Below are 17232 nucleotides of genomic sequence, written 5' to 3' on the forward strand. Positions count from 1 at the left end.
TGTCTAGATGAAATTACCAGAAGTGCCCAATTCAATGTTATTGAGACCTCAAAAGACCTGGATTCCAGATGTCTGCCAGGTCTATGGCAGGTGGAATCGATTCTATGGCCATCTTTGCCTTTCCAGTTTTAATTGCAGTTGAACTTCTGTTTTCCATACACCATTCCCAACACAATGAGAAACCTGGCCCTTCTTTCAACTTTCAAATTCAATACATTTGTAAACTCAGCAGTCTTTTTTTAACTATTGGTCGATGTTTGTGGCAGGGACTAGCTGTCCACCAGAAACTTGTGCTTCTCCTTTCTTTCAGTAATAGTTTTGGGAAACAGTTAACTGACCAGGACATGGTTCCTGGCATATGTTATTCTCTTGCAATTCCTCTCCTGTCCTCTGCCCTATCTGATAATTTGGGGTGTGGAAATTCTTATAACTCTTTAGAATTTTCCTATCTTTTGTGCCATTGTCCTCACTGATTTTTCTCTGGGTCTGATAATCTCTTTTCTCCAGAGCAGCATTGTTTAATTGAACTTTCTACGATGATGTAAATGTGCTTCCTATTACTATAGCCACTCATCTTCTGTGGCTTTAAGACCTTGTAATGTAGCTAGAATGCCTCATAAACTGGATATTTAAATTTTATGTTAATTACTTTAAATTTAGATAGGCATCTATAACTGGTGACCAAAACTCTCTCCTTGCACAAACTTTAGCCAGACTCCTCTAAGCTTTGACTTTGGTGTCTGTCCTTGTCAGGCCTGCATTGCCCAGTTTTAGCAAGGATCATGCTAAGTCAGTTCAAAGAGCATCCCCACCCTTGATATCTGATCACTGTCAATATCTGGTCAAATTCCTCATCCTGCATCCTCAGTGCATTATAACTTTGGCCTGACTTCAGCCAAAATCCTGTTAGCTTGGTTTAGCCAAAATCTCCACTGATGGTTCTTTTTAGTAATTTTCCAACCTCTGACCTCTACCCTGCTTTTGCTGCAGATCCCCACTTGTCCATGTTGTATTCAGAATTGAGTCCAATTCTATACTTTTTGGGATTAAATAGGCCAATTCTATACTTTTGGGGATTAAATAGGCCAATTCTAAACTCAACGGAATGAATATTGCTATATAAATTGGAACTCAATAAAAATTTTAAAAAATATATACATACGTTGTATTTAATCCCCAAAAGTATAGAATTGGACTCAATAGGCCTCTTTTCCCCTATTGCAATAGTTCCTGAATAAAATCTGTTTTTACAACTTTACTGTCTAGCTCTGGTTTTCTTTAACACTAGTGCCTAGTGTATTGTAGATCTAGTTCGTGTGATTAAATACTCAGGAGAAAGTCTCACTCTTGTTTTCCTTTAGTGGTAGATGAAACTTTTTAAAAATCCTGACTCCCCCACCTCCGCCAAAAAAAAACAACAACTGTCATTAGTATCCATGTACAAGTTTGTCTTTTCAAGCAGTGGCACACAAACTTACATGCAAACAATAATATGGAGATTTGGAGTTTTATCCATAAAACTTCTGATTCAGTTAATCAGGGAAATGTATCCCCTTAATGTGATTTTTAAGTAAGTATTCAGGTGATTCTGGTGCAAGCAGTCTGATGCAACTTTTGATAAATACTGTCATGTGTTCTAAACTCCTGGGGTAAATGTTTGATGTTAGAGGTATGAATAAAGATGAAAAAAATATATCAATAAGAATAAGAGATTATGGAATAGATGAAAACATAATTTTTGGTATTAAAATTTTTTATAAGAATTTATAATTAAAAAAAAAAAAGAAAAACATCTATATGACACTTGAGTTTTTCCTGTGTCTTGGCTACTGTGAATAATACTCCAGTGAACATCTGAGTGCATATATTTTCACGGGTAAATACTTTAAAATTTTTGGGATAGATACCCAGAAGAAGAATTGCTGGGTCATATGCGCCCAACATTAGATGATTGGGTAAAGAAGATGTGGTATATATATATACAGTGTATTACTCAACCATACGAAATGAAGAAATAGTGCCATTTGCGACAACATGGATGGATCTTGAGATTATCATGCCAAACAAAATAAGTCAGACGGAAGAAGTTGAGAACATATGATTTCACTCATATGTGGGATATAAAACTGAATGCAACAAACAGACTCATGGATATGAACAACAGTTTAGTGGTTACCAGAAGGAAAGAGAGAAGAGGAGGAGGTAGAGAAGGGTAAAGGGGGTCAAATATATAGTGATGGAAGATAATTTAACTTTGGGTGGTGAACATAATGCAATATACATATTATGTATTATTGTATTGTACATTTAAAGCCTATTTAATTTTATTAATCAATAAATTTAATAAAATATAAGAAAAAGAAAAAAACAAAACCTTTTGTGTTAGAGTCAACATTGTTGGGCTAGGATCTGTTTTCCCAGGCAGTGTTCACTCTTGTCCTTTGGGGCTCTTTGTTGGAAAATGACAAAAGGCACTGGGACTCTAAACTTTAAAAAGGAGAAGGAAGCCATATAAAAGATGTTTTGATTCTTCTTTCTCTCTCATCATTCAGTCATTCAACCACTATTTTTTACCACTGACCATCACGGTGTTAAGGGCTGGGAATGCAGTGTCTTTTCTATGATGCTTATTGTTTAGTGTATAAAGGAAGCAGAGGATTATTGATCATTTGATATTTTTCCGGCACTCTTAATTGATTTCCATGTATTATATTATTTTAACTCCTTCCCACAACAATTATATGGAAATAGAGGCTATTGTTACTAAAATAAAAACACTTTAGAAGAAATTAAAACATTCTATATAGAAATTTCTAGAATAGGCCACAGTGGATAAGGAAAGAGAAAAATTCTGAGTGAGTATCATAAAATGCAATGAAAAGGAAGCAAGTAGACCAGTTCCTGATTGGAAGCCTGCAGACTTGTCCTGTTCTTTTTCATAGGGTGAAATCTAGTCACCCTCAGACCTGGGAGCCACCATGACTGGCCCGCTGGGTCATGAAATCTGGGAATAATAGGAGCCTTTGGAGATGCAGAGGACCTAGGTTTCTAGTATCTTACGTTCAACTCCAAAGCCTTTTCCCATAGAAAATTGTTATATGTCAGTCACCCATCTCTATGGGGATGGTATCCTTCAGATGTATTATGGGTTTAATTGACTTATTAGGAGTATGTTCCTAATGTACAAGGTAGGAGTAAAGCATGTTAACCCTAGAGTATGAAGTGAATCTTTTCTGTAAGAAATAAATCAGCAAAAATCATTGTACATTTAATTAGATCAGTGAACTGCAAATACACCTCACTGTATATGAACCTTGAATAGTCAAGGAAAGTCATTGAACAGGATTAAAGAAAAATGGCATTATTAACATATACAAATTGTAAGCTATTGAAATGTTTTTTATCCTGCTTAAATTAAAAGAGGAAAAAAGAAAGACGAAAGAAAAATACATAAAGCAAAAAGAAAAGAAGAATAAAAGAAAGAATGAGTGGCAATGGAAAGAATTGGTCAACTTGGTAAATAGAAAAGAGGAGAAAAAATAGTAAAAGCCATTGGCAGTAGAATGTCACCAGCAGTGTCTAGGCATAGAAAGTTCTGGCTCCCCTATGTAATATGTTGTCCTCTCCATGTGGTAAATTAATTTGAGCAGTGGCTGCAGATTCATCAGCTTAGTAAAGTGCAGTAACCCTCATTTTTAAGATTGACCAGTCTCCTACCTTGGTTCTGATTCTACCCCCTTATGAACCTTAGTTTACCCTGATTTCTTCTGCTGAATTAAATTGTGAATACAGGATCATTGTGTGTGATAACTGCATTTCTCATTGTAAATTGTTACATTTCTTGTTCATGAGTTTGTGGTTGTGAATCATTCCTTAGTGAGCAGCGCTGTGTTTACTGAGTCAACATGCCAGGGCCAAACTCCAAATTATGGTGATCTGACCAATGCCCTGCTCCCAGCTGTCCAGTCTGACTACTAGCCTTATTTTATTTTGATTATGATCCATGTTTTTGCATCATAGCTTATTATCATTATTGTAGTTATTAACATCATAAAGATGATAAACATTAGCTAAGAGCCTACTGTCTGAAGTATACCATAATGTACTTTATCTGTTTGCTTAATAGCAACCTTGTTAAGTGGTTTTGTAGTCTTCCAAGAATGGTCTTCTGAACTGAAAAGTTGTTTTCATAACCAAGTTTCAGGATCCATATAGAGCCATAGGGGCAGAAGAGATGCCTGCCTTGTTAACCTGACCAGCAAAAGCAACCCTTATAGTGTATTGATAGATGCCACTTCTAGACTTCTCTCACATCTAAGAGACCAGAATTATTTTTCATTTTAAAGAAGAAAAAAATAAAGCCCAGAATGTTAAAGTGCTAAACCAAATTTGCTCATATTAAAAAATCTAATTATTGACAGAGCTGGGATTTTTGCCCAGGTTTGCTTGACATCAGCTTGTGCTTATTTCCTTTGAGATATGTTTACTCCCTAACTTTTGGTAGGCAAGATATTAGTTTTGCATAAAACTAACTAATTAACTAACCAGCCAAGCATGCATTCCTAAACCATTAGGCCTAGTGAAGTCTGCCTGTGGGAAACTTGGGGCTCTGCCCTTGGTTGTAAATTCTGAAAATATCACCTGTAACTTAAACATTTGCACATGTGGAAAGTGAGTCATGACTGTGGGAAAATTCTCCCCCCATTTACTGTTTGGATTCTATTAATTTAGCCTGAAAACTCTTCTGGCTTCCCCATACCCTCATCCACCCACACCCTGGGATAACCTGAAATTCTTCTTCTACAAATAAAGGCATGAAGTGTCTAAGAGCCTTCAGAGGAACTTGGGATGCTCACAGAGAAGAGTGTGGAAGAAAAGAGGACAGAAAAGACAAACTTGACTAATGAAACCATATGACCTAAACTAAATTGTGGAAAGACCATAGCAGATTTCTATAAGTAATTAAAAAATAATGTTCAAGAGTTGGAAAAGTAGACTTCATATAAATGACTGTTTCTGTGCTAAACAAACTACTGATGCAAAATTAGTCTAGAAAATCTCTGCCAGATCAGGGGTTTGACATTTCTTGTAAACCACAAAAGTATCTTACTATAATGATGGGAGTGGAAACAATGGTCCCTGTGCCAGTCCACATTTTTTCCTATTTCACTCTCAGACTTTTCTTGACTAAAGAGCCAAGGCCCTATTGATGCTCAGAAGTCTTATTGGATTTAAAGAGTCCAGCTGAATCAACAGGTCAGTGAATGGACTCTGAGTAAGAGTAGAGGCTCAGGAATTTCCTCATAACCGGTAGTCACTTGAGCTTCTCAGTAAAACCTGCCATTGGGTTTTCTAAAGGTGCCTAGGTGAGCACAATAGTATTGATTGAGAGAACAATGCCTTATAAAAAGATGAATTGACCTGCATATTAGAGAGTGATATAAAATTAGAATGAAAATTTCCTGCAAGAATAGAAATAATTGCAAATGTCTTTTTCTCTAAGCCTGTGCCTTGAACCTAGAGGAATTATTTCCCTTGACTGGATCCTTAAGCAACATCAAAACAAAGTTCAGCAACATTGAACTTTCAATTAAAGTATTAGAAACCCTGTGTTTGGCAAGGCTAAATATTTGAACTTGCTCTAAATAGCAGGGACTAGTTTGATCAACTCATGATCAGAGAGAAAATAATAAGCCTTTTTTCGGAGTAAGTTCTCTTCATACTAAACTAAGTATATTCTCATGTAGAATCTTATAAGGCTCTCAGAGATGCAAGAAGGATAAACATCATGCACTAAAGTGCCAGTCCCATAGGAAATGGAAAACATGTACCCACAGAAGTAAAAAGCAATGACTTAAGGGAAAGTCACTTCTTCCCATTTTTACCTTGATTGAAGTCATTTTATGTGAAGATGCTTAGATCTGGCAATGTCACCTTAGTACTACAACAAAAAGTTATAAATGAGTCAGACTCAAACAGGAAAAAATTATACAGGAAACTCTCAATTTTTGTCTTCTGCTTACTTTATAAGTATTGCAGATCATGACAACAAACCTATTAATTTTGAAACAAACTCAAGAAATAATTTATCTGAAAAAAGTTCTGATGAACAATACAGCAAATCTTACAGGTAAGAATTAAATCTAGTTATTAGTAATGGCGTCTAGGGTGAAAGTAACCTATTAGAATGTAGTTTCCCGAGTTTTTTTTTTAAAGGCGAAAAAAAAATCAGGCCAAAAACATAGGAATTCTTTCTGAAATTTTAATTTTCTATTAGATATTACTTTACAAAATGAATTTAAAATTCTTTTTTTAGTACTAGATTTCCAGCACTGCCTCAAGTTCTATTTGTCTTATGAGGTGGTATGTAAATCACATCAGTAATGAAATGAATAACTTTCCTTAAATGTGACATATTCTATTTCATTCCAAATTGACATTTTACCTAAACTAACACAAAGAAAATAATGTATGTTCACTCAGTAAGCATTTGAGTATCTACTATGTGTTTAGCAGTATACTAGGTACTAGGAATACACATAAACTCACAGTATGAGGGAATAGATAGTAATATAAGCAAATACAATTGATGAGTTATGTTCTATACTGTATAAATTGTAGATTTATTTGAGCTTAACTGTTGGAAAGAATGTTACCTAGAATCTTTGCAAACCTTAACATCCCTTATAACCTCTTATTAGCACTAAAAGGAAATCTACCTGTGAAAATGTTTGCATTCCCCTAAAGAAATCTAAGAAATAAAGAGCTTCTTATTTCTATCATGTGGCAACAGACTATTCAACTGATTATGAAAGATGTCCCAAGAAGTTTCTCACCATCATAGAAAAAAATGATAGGCTCCATCTTCTTTTACTCATTAGTATGTCTCATTGAGTCTTTCATGTCTCTTTCCTATCATTATTTATTCTTTCTGTTTTTATAAACATTGATCCAGAGAATTAGGCACATGAAGAAATAAGATAATAAAATGTGGCATATACCACATATGCACAGTTCAGTGGAAGCACATTGTTATGATTGGGAGACTATCAAGTTTACATTATATTTAAGTCTTGAAAGTTGAGTAGATGATGCTTGAGTTGAGCCTTAAAGGAGGAATAGGATACCATCAGTGAAGACGGGATTGATATAAACAAAAGGATCAATATAAAGAAATATCATATTCAAGTGATAGCAAGTAATTCAGTGTAATTGGATACCTGGGTGAGGTGGAGTAAAGTCAGAGAGAAAAATTAGGCTATAAATGTAGGTTGAAAATTGAGTGCCGTACTTAGAATTGTGATGGCTATAATTAATGTAATGTAAATTTACATATATTACTTATACACATATATATTTATATAATATATGAATCTACTAGCTCATAAATTTTAAATATTTTTAAAAGTTAAATCTCTTAAATGTTAGGAACTATTCAAACTTTCTTAAAAAGATGTATTCCATTGTAAATTTTACATTTTTGGAAGATAAAGTGATTTTAAAAGATGGATTAAAGAAGGAAAACAAGTAACAGGGATAGTACAAAAAAAGTGATCCCAAAAGAATTGCTGTGAGGATAAGAGAGATATTGGATGTATTTTTTCAATTTAAGTCATCATGATTATTAGACATTAGAGTTCTTTATTTTATTCAACTGTCAATGCTTTTTAAAATAATGTTTTCAAAGATAAAGTAGAAACTTATATTTGATTATTAGTGAAGTACAAGATAGCCTGTGGATGCCCCCCTTTTCAGTTCTTTTCTCCGTAAGCTATTTCTTAGGCTATCCAAAGTATTTCTGAGAATAATGTAAATTTTGGCTTTTGACAGTTCATGACAAAAGCAAAATAATTAAAAAGAATGTTGAAATATGTATATTCAAAGGCTAGATAGGTGGAGATATAAATTATAATAGGGTAGAAAGACTAAAATCTCACCTTTGCTTTCCAAATGTTACTTTCTGAGACTCAGTCTCCTTTTCTGTCAAAAAAAAGCTACCAATAGCACATCTCTCATAGTGTTATATGAAAAATAGCTTAATAATATATTAAAAACACTGAAAAGAGTGTCTTTGGAAGTGCTCCATAAATATTTGACAAAATAATATATAATGTTTTGATAAAAGTCTTATAAATATATATGAATATATGAAAATTAATTCCTAAAATTCCAATTTTATGGTTATCACACAAATGTTTCATTTCACTGTTTGCCTGAAAAAACAACTCTATTATGATTTTCTCTTGGGGGGTGAACAGAGAAACTGGACAAAGGAGTACCTGGATGAGAAGGCTGCTTTTCATACCACATATATGTGTGTGTNGTGTCTGAACAGTGTCACTGCATTACCTATTCAAAAAGTAACAATAATAGTAGTACTACTTAGCATTTATTGAGAATCATACACAGAATTAGGCACTTTACATGAATCTTTTGTATTTAATTGTGTGTGTGTATGTGCATGTGCGCGTTAAAGACATACACGCACACACACGCAGTGATGAGAGTATGGAAACTAATGAGAGAGCTTCAGGGAAGAAGTAAAAATCCTAGTGAAGAATATATGTGTACTTAGATGGGTTAAAGAAGTCTATCTGGAGATAGATTTGTAGAGTTTCTTGACCCCCAGGATATCACAGGTACAGCAGAATGGTTTTCATTCTGACATGTGAAGAAAAGTCCTGGGCTTCAGGGGGGCTTGTGGACAGGACTGAGGGATGGGCCACTTGCTGTAACCTGAGGAGATGTAGCAATATTGGGTACCTCAGAGATAACACTGTGGACAGCCATTATCCTGCACTTGATCCCTACTGTATTCCTCTTGCTTGGGCACTTTGTAAATCCCAGAATGTAGGTACAGAACTCAGGAAAAAGAGGGAGGAAACCTCAAACTGAGAGTAAGTTTATGCCATCCAAATATAATGAAGCACAAAATAGAAATTGTTCAATCATAAATATTTATAGAAAATAAACATATTTCTTGTGCATTTGAGTTGTAGACTAAGATTCATATCTGTTATAAATATTCAACAATCCGTAAGTTAATATTTTAATCATTTAAAACTATTCTTTAATACCAATTGAATAAATAGTGGGTTTATACACATCGTACATTTATATTTGGAATGATTCCTCTATCATCTAGTGCTTCATTTTACAGGGAGGAATCTAAAATCAAAAGAGGATCTGTACTTTCTCAAAGTCACATGGAGAATTTGTGGCAAATTTGAACATAAAATATTTTAAAATTATTTTAGAGGAAGTAAACTTTCCCTAGTCCAAAATCAGTTTCTTTATCTACACTCAGAAACTTGGAATTCCAGTTTTTCATAAAAATACATGGATGAGTTAAAGAAGTCTAAAATATATTCAAATCTAACCAGTTGTTCTCCATTGTTTTATTTCTATTCTAATGGAAAGGAAAATTAGAGAAAAGAGAAAAGTGTTTAATTAACTATCAATTTTATTTATTGTCAACACCAAATATACATATTAGTGGTTTTAGCCACAATGCAACTATCAATATGTTTAATCAAACAACATTTTTTGAAATTAAATAAACATGAAGGAAAGAAAGCCCTAAAATATGAATGGTGAAAATAAAGGGTTAGATGATAAAAATAATGTTCAGATGTTCCCTGGAATAATCAGAGAATGCATCATGGAGACAATGGGACTTGCTCAAGCTTAAAGAGTCAGGTATAAATGGGCCTAGAGACTTGGAACAGACATTCCACATGAGAAAAATGACTGGAGGAGGAAATAGAATGTTGTAGAAGGAGAGATAATATTTATCACCCACTAGGAAGCTACCCCATGAACATTAACTAACTATTGTGTTCATTTTATTCTTTCAGATTGCAAGCAACAGTCTCCTGTATTGGAGTTTGTTTTATTTTAAGCAAGTTGTTCTAAAATTCTCCTGGTGTCACGGTTCTCTTTTTAGGTATTTCTTTGTCTTTGCTTTTTTGTTTCTTTCTCTCTACCCATTCCCATCTTCGAAAGTGAGGAGCATCACAGAGATGAATAAAATATCGGTGAATACATTTGTCCTTGACCTTGAACAGTCAAGAAAACCACCTACGATACGTTCTGTAATGGATGACAACAGAGGATGCTATGGGATCAACAGGAAGGGCCCATTGTTCAGTCTGAGGAGTTTAGGAGAGTTCATAGTCATAAATAGTTTTCTGGAGGATATGAGCCAAGTCTTAAGTAAGGGTCAGCAAAGTCAATGTTTGTAAGATTGCAGGCAGAGGAAACACTATGGACAGCAGCATGCATGATTCATCATAATGTGTATTGAGGAACTATAGTAATCTGTTGTTTCTAGATTATAAAGTGAAAGCTGGTGAAGATAAGTAGCAACCAGGTAATAGTTGGATTTGTGTGTCTTGCAATAGATTTGTACTTGTTTCACAGGCAGTGTGTTGCCATTGGAAGATTTTAAACAACAGAGCATAAAATTGTATTTAAAAAGATTATACTTTCGACTGAGTGAAGGATGAGTATGATAAAAGAAAAGATGAAAAACTGAGTAATGTAAAACATACTATGTGATACTTCTTAATCTATCAAGTTCATACCACTTTCCCTTGTATGTATAGCCTATATCCTGGAATCATCTTACAGTGCTGTGTTGCATTAGGCTAGATGGTGAAAAAAATATTGTCAGAGAAGAGAAAGCAAGCTAGAGATATGAGGCAGAGAAAAATCTCTTTTTTCTTAACCACTGGAGTGATGTACTACAGAGTGAACCAGATATTTTTTGGTGATAGGCTTAGGGTATCAAATCCTTTTTTCATCATAATATGCCCATTTCTGGAGAAAGCTAGTCAAAATGCTTACATTATTGAAAAGGGTAGGCTTCCTGTGCAACTAGTGCAAAATGAACAGTTAGCTTCATTTGTATGCAGTAGAATTTATGATCACAGAATGTGAAACTCAGCAATACCACATAGCTGCCAATGCCAAAATCTTGTCATATTCTGCAATTGATAATATACAAATTTTACATGACCATGCTAGGAAAATTTTATAAAAATTCCCTTTAGACTTGTTCAATTGAATTGGTAGCATTTTAGAGGGATAAAAGTAACAATAATAGACAAATGCTGATGAAAAGTCTTTAGCAAATCCTCCAAGGGGTTGTGAAATTTCAGATTTCCTCAGCACTGTTTCTCACCTTATTTGGCATGACTTCAGAGGTGATTCAACTTATTTGATTTTCAAATTAGGAAGATGTAAAGGCAGGCCATTCATTAAAATAGCTCCAAAATGAGTTCACCAATACAGAAAAATAGACTATTAAATTTTAATATCATACTAAAAATGTAACTCAGTTCAGTTATTTTGTTGTATTCTGATCCCAGTACAATAGATATTAGGATCACACAGCCAAAATAAACTTGATAATGAGAAAAAAGAGTGGTAATGGAATTTTTTTAACTTGAATTCTTCTGGTTGCTTATTTTCTTAGGATGAATTTAGTGGATAACTTTGGAACATTCCATTCAATTTTGCTTTTCACTGGCTACTTAGTATAGTGCAGTGAATGCCATAGGCTTTCAAATGTCACTAGACAAAAAAAAAAAAGAAGAAAATGAAGGATTGTCTTACTACGTGTTCAGACAGACATGGAGAGCAGTCAGTAATCCTGATTCAAGATATTGATTTTGATCCCTCTGTACAGGATCTTAACGCACATTCCTCATGGTTGCATGTTAAAATGTTCTTTTTCTTTTTCGTATATTTTCCAAAGAGAGAGCTGAGATTATTCTATGAGAGGATGTCTACTTTGCCAAACAATTCTTATTCCACAGGGGAAGGGTGGGCTGACATTGTGTGGAACTCCACAAGCTCCCACTCCAGCTCTGGTCTTATTTCCACATTGAACTCCAAATAGCCCCTTCCTGACTGCAGCTGTTGATACCACACAGGCTTTGTAAACTTCAAATTGAAAGACCAGAGTGGGGATTTTGAGAAATGGAGTTCGAAAACTCATCATAAGCAGTGTTACACTCCAGTTCATAGGACTAAAGTTGATTTATTATTTTTATGTCAAAATAGCACCAGACTATTCTACACAGAGAGTAAGAGGCCAAATCAATAGTATTTGCCTTGTTTTTGTTTTGAGGAGTTTTTTTTGTTTTGTTTTGTTTTTAACCAAAAATGTGGAAAGGCCACAGAGGATATACAGGCTAATTATCTGAGTCACTTTTAGCAGAATTATCCATCTTTCTCTCTCAACTTTAGTGAATACCTTCCTCTGAAGTCTATATTTGTCTTATGACTCTTAAACATCAAAAGTTATATGAATCAGGGCATCACTTTTAGAACATTTGTTTTTAAGCCTTTGGTCCCAGTTTTTACTTTTTCATATTTAAAATAATGTACATCTACACATATACATTTATATACATTTTGTCTATAAATATACATTTACATTTATAATTCCAGCACAGGTCTGAAATATAATAGATTCTTAGCAACTAATTAATTAATTGATTAATTAGACAAGAAACATTTGAAACTATTATCATGATAAGAAAAACTAAATTATCTATTTTCTTTGACTTAACATATAATTTGCTTAACTTTTTAGAGTGTATCTGATCTACACATATGTTTCTGAAAAAAATAAATATATTTCTGTTCTTATTAAACTTTACAAAAGGAAATGCTTCTTTCTTGAAATCTTGAATGCTTACAGTGAATCCAGGAGAATATTTAAAGCAAATGTATTGTTAAAAAAGAAACTTTAACTTTTTTTAAACATTCTCATTTTTTAGTGGGAGCTTTATCTTAATCTTTGATACTTGCTTGCATTGTTTAGATAAGCACACATGGTTTGCCTGGAGTAGATTTATTTTGGGTTGGGTCATAGAATGGGTGGGGTATAAAATATTCATAGGGAAGGAAGTAAGTGATGCTAATATTATGATAAGGAATAAAAGTACCAAAGTTCATTTTTTATATTCATAGATGTATGGCCATCTCAGTAAAAGAGATCCCCAAAATTTTATTAGAAGACTGTATTATGTTCTTTTTTCCCCCTGTATTTTAATATACGGGGGGCGGAAGTTGCAGAAATCCCTTGGATTAATGTTTCTTCTTGGTTGTAGAATTTTACATGAAATATTATAAACAGGCAGCCAAATCCCACAGAGATATTATCTTGCAGAACTTGTCTTAGGGTGGTACTGCTCCTGGCAGAATTTTTCTGTGTCTAGTTATCATTTGCAGATTTTATGCAGCTTTTATCATGTCGTTTCAATAAAAACAAGATGATCATATTAGTGAGTGTGTATAAGAGAAAAGGCCAGCCTCAAAAAACTCAACTGTAATTCTTGTAGATAAAGTCTCCACCTGGGCTTGACAAGGAGTCATGTGCCTTATCAGAAAGGAAGATAGCAGTTGAACTTAAGATGGTTTTGTTTGAGTCAAATGATCAGGCCTCTCCTATTTTATCTTAAACTTGTGGAGAAGGTTTATGTTTCTGATGAGGGCAGTCAAATAATGCACTGGTAACCTAAGCTGGTTTATCCTCTTCTGTGGAGCATGTTACATTATACTTTACCTTTCAACCCCAGGGGATGATCTAAGTTATAAGTAAGGTGTTATGTGCTTCCCTGAACTGAGGTCCATTTTTCAGATTAGCATTGGAAACCTCATCCTTGAAATGGGTCTTCTATCTAGTATTTGGAGGGGGTGACTTTGTGGTAGGGTTCAGTAGTGCTTATATTTTCCCTCTGTGTTTTTTTTTTTAATTGTTTTAATGTGTAGTCTCACCCTTTTCGAGTGTCCTCTTCACATTTGTAATCTGTATCTTAGTTGGTAGTAGTGATTTCCATTAGCTTTTCAAACTACAAAACTGGGAGTCATTGATTCTTCACACTCACTAGGTTTCACCCCCTAGTTTCATTCTCCATCTGACTCCGTTTCTATCATTTGTTTCCATTATCTTGTTTACTATAAAATTCACTAGAAGAGAATTAAGTCCTCTTTGAAAAGAGGGCTTCTATAACTAAGCTATTTTTATATAAACAGAAGAAAAAAGTAAAACAAAAGGGAAAGGAACCTTAAATCTTCTCATAAATTATATTACAGAAATTACATCTTTTCCAAGGTGATAAAAAAAGAATATTTTAAAACAATGAATTATAATTCAGTATGTTTTCTGTTCTTTTGATTTATAATACATTTTTTATCCTTTCTAAAAATAATCACTGTATATCATAATGACAGAGCATGCATTATAGGAAACTTCAAAAGAAAGATCAGAAATAACATTTTTTGTTTTTTTTTGGAAAACATAGAAACCATAGAAGGGACTTAGTTTTACCTTTAATCTGATGTAAAAGAGTGTATACAATTTAAAAAGTAAATTACATTGAATTTCCTGGTAGCAAAAGGATGATAGAAAGAAGTATATCATTTTTCAAAAGATATCCGCTTAGATCTTTTCATATAACTTTTCATAGGTAAATGGGCAAGCCTCAGATTTTAGAAAGACTCTCCTAAATTCTTTGTAATGTGGAATCTGAAACCCTTTATATATCTGAGACAACCTTTCTCCCATGGTATTTCACCTTCCCTGAATCACATACTGAAGCGATCCTCAAATTAAACTATTGATTCCTTGTAAAATTCATCAATAATGATGATGACACTGGCTTAAGTTAATCAAACTTTCCCAGAGTTTAAGAAGCTTTTCTAGGTATGAATACTTTTAGAAATCATATTAATTTTCTTAGGAAACTAAAGCTTAATTAACTAAATTAATGTATTTATATACCAAATAATTAGATAATAACATGAAATTGATATGATTATCAAGAGCTTAGCACAAATTCTGACTACAAAATTAAATACATTTTGCTATTAAGATTTTCAATGATAGAATTTATGTCCTTTTGAATTCAACACTTTAAAAAATCCTAAAATGACTTTTAACTATGGCAGGGTAAATTCACATAACTATCTTTAAGAGGAAATAGTTACAAAATGTAAAATCAGAATTCTAGAAAACAAAGTTAAAAAATTTTTGTCTTTTTCTGTTTTTGACTTCCACATTCCCTATAAAGCCTGATTAGTGATTTAGTTCACATAACTATCACATTTCCTTCGCATTTAAATTTTTTGAAATTTCTTTTACACTGAGTTCTTCAGGTGGTTTGGCACATACTTCTTTGAGGTTTATCCTATAATTAAACCTGTGATAAGCAAAGAAAAACATACCCTTTTTCTCCAGTAGTTCTGTACAGATTAGGCACTTCCTATCTAGATTAGCAGTTAGAGCCCAGAATACCTTGAAACAAATCGACTGGTATTCCGTACAGAAATACAAAACGTATGTGTTGACCAGCCTCTTCTTTCCATGATTCCAAAATCTCTTTAAACAGATTCTTTAGAGCAGAGTGTATCTCCTCCAGCAGGTGAATGGTATACAGATATACAGGCTGCAAAAAACATAACTGGGCCAAAGTTCACAATAGTTTGATGAATAAACAAGGGTCACTAAAGCTGGAAATACAGGCAGTCTTACTAGGCTTCATATTTCTGCTGATTCAAGTTCTAAGAAAAACAAAGAGTTAGGTATCAGTAACCAAACAGGGTGTTCTTTCGTGAGCATGTGTGTTTAATGTAAGTTAACTATATTGTGAAAGATACTTTTTCTGTGACTGCATTCATTTGAGAGAGATCACAATTGTAAGATTTATGAAAAAAAATAATATTTTAGTTCACTTCCATTTGGTGCCATTCAATTAATCCGAACTCTGTGGTGGATACAGAGATAAACAAGGTGCTAAAAATGTCGTTGGGGAAAATAGCACAATTCACTTATATATAGTATAAATTTAAATGTGACAAACATTGTAAGATAGTAAAAGAGTACTGTGAAATACACAACGTGTTGCAGAGGTTGATTCTCTTGAGTAGATCAAATATATTGCCTAGAACTTAACAAATGTGTATAGTTTTCACATGCATTGATCTTGACAACAGATATACTATTAGCAACATCTTTTGTTGTTTTACTTTTTGCATTCAAATGAGATTGGAGAGAAGATAGGACTTGTTCTGACATAAGTCTGTGTGTATCCACTAAATTCCTTAATTTGGATCTTAAAGTCCTTCACAATTTAGCTACCTATCACATGTTCTAAGTTCTGCTACTTATTATGTCCTATACTCCAGACCTGAACTTTTTATAAATTCCCTAGCCAGGCTTTTTCATGTTTTCTTACCTTTGTACACACTGCTTCCTCTGCCTAGAATGCGCTTCTCTTACTTATTGAGTATATAAAGCATTCCTTTAAAACTCAATATATTGTAAAGTCTTCAGTGACCCCTATGGCATTGATAGTTGCCAGTTCTAATCTTGCTGTACCCATAAGCACTTATATTGACTTCTCTTTGTACTTACTGTATTATATATGGTGTGGCTACTCATTAGACTGTGAGCTTATGTTCATCTTTAAGTCATCCAGTAGTTTCTAAATATATAAGATGCATGCGTGAATGAAGACCCAACATCTTCTATTAAGTCTTTCCCAATTATTTCTCTCAGTAATGATGCTACCTTCTTTGAATTCCTGGTGAACTTATAGATTATAAAGTTCTGAAAATCATCCTTTCAGATGAATTCTAAAAATTAACTATCCTTTGGCATTTGGAAAAATTTAGTAGAATTGTCCTTTACAAATGCATAAATACATTTATTCAAGTATTTGTTGTGTGTCTTCTATGCTCAAAACCCTGTACTAGGTAATATGAGAGACATAGATAAAATATACTCAGAGCACTAAGTCAACATTTATAAAATGAAGGCACATAGTAAAACAGTAATGAGACACCAGGAGGAATGGAAAGTAGGCATTGTTTTGGGAATTCAGAGTGAAGGGAAGAGTATCATAATTCTTTTTATTTAAGTATTTTAAAATTATTATGGTAAAAACACATAACATAAAGTCTACTCTCTTAACAGTTTTTAAGTGTACACCACAGTATTGTTTACTACAGGCACATTTTCATCTTGTGTGACTGAAATTTTATATCCCTTGAACAATAATTTCCCACTTCCGCTCCCCCAAGTCCCTAACAACCACCATACCACCATTCTACCTACTACTTTGATGAGTTTGAATACTATTGATACCTCATATAAGTGGAATCATGTACTGTTTGTTCTGTGAATGGCTTATTTCACTTAGTGTAATGTCTTCAAGG

This window comes from Pteropus medius, unplaced genomic scaffold, assembly GCF_902729225.1.
Source record: "Pteropus medius unplaced genomic scaffold, Ma_sr-lr_union100, whole genome shotgun sequence".
Classification (NCBI taxonomy): Eukaryota; Metazoa; Chordata; class Mammalia; order Chiroptera; family Pteropodidae; genus Pteropus; species Pteropus medius.